At 32.2% G+C, this 929-nt stretch overlaps 1 non-coding gene across 1 annotated transcript; it reads right to left on the bottom strand.

The window, feature by feature from the left end:
- Positions 1–388: 388 nt before the first annotated feature.
- Positions 389–495, bottom strand: LOC149526776 (small nucleolar RNA R71). Its single transcript, XR_016351660.1, has one exon. It is a non-coding gene; the product is annotated as a small nucleolar RNA R71 (small nucleolar RNA).
- Between the last annotated feature and the right edge of the window lie 434 nt (positions 496–929).

The following is a 929-nucleotide window of genomic DNA, read 5'->3' as shown; positions in this document are numbered from 1 at the left end:
ATCTTTGAAGGAATATGTTGTACCTTTTGTGCAAGGTCTTCACCCTAGCATTCAAAGACCTACAATGTAAGCTAATAACTTTGAGATCAAGCCAATGATCATCTAGATGATTTAGACTTCAGTGTAATTTGGAGGACTACCCAATGATGATCCGAACGCCCATATCTCAACTTTTTTAGAGATTTGTGATATATACAAGCACAATGGAGTTACTAATGATGCAATTAGGCTAATACTCTTTCCTTTTTCATGGCTTATACTCTTTCCTTTTTCATTATAAGACAAGGCAAAGAATTGGTTGAATTTACTACTTACTGGCTCTATGACTACTTAGGATGATCTGGCTCAAAAGTTTATAAATAAGTTCTTTTCACCAGCCAAGTCAGCAAAGATGAGAAATGACATCACATCATTCATGCAACCAGATTCAGAATCGTTGTATGAGGCTTAAGAGAGGTATGAGGATTTACTTAGAAGATGTCCTCATCATGGGTTTCTTAAATGGTTGTAGGTACATACATTTTCTAATGCGTTGATGGGTTCGATTAGAACCACCATTGATATTACAACTGAAGGAGCATTCATGGCAAAATCTATTGATGATGCATATGACTTATTGGAAAAGATTAGGATGAGCAAATGGGCGAATTGAGTGGTTTGGTCCATCATACTTAAGGACCAAATGGACCAATTATTTTTAAAAAATAAACCATAACCGACCAAATATAAAGGAAGACTAAGCTGACCAAATATAAAATTAGTTTGGTTCGTCCGGTTTGGACCAATGGACCAAAATTTTATCACTTTTTTTTTACAAATTATAATATTAAAACTTATAAACTTTGTCTATAATTATATATATATATATATGAAATTAATGATATAACTTTTATGTTATAATGTTTTATATCAAAGTTTGTATAAATAAT

The sequence above is a fragment of the Theobroma umbraticum genome, unplaced genomic scaffold, assembly GCF_002168275.2.
Source record: "Theobroma umbraticum cultivar Fairchild unplaced genomic scaffold, ASM216827v3 scaffold_146.0, whole genome shotgun sequence".
Lineage (NCBI taxonomy): Eukaryota > Viridiplantae > Streptophyta > Magnoliopsida > Malvales > Malvaceae > Theobroma > Theobroma umbraticum.
The sequence above is the reverse complement of the archived record's forward strand: the minus strand, read 5'-3'. Positions and strand labels throughout refer to the sequence as shown.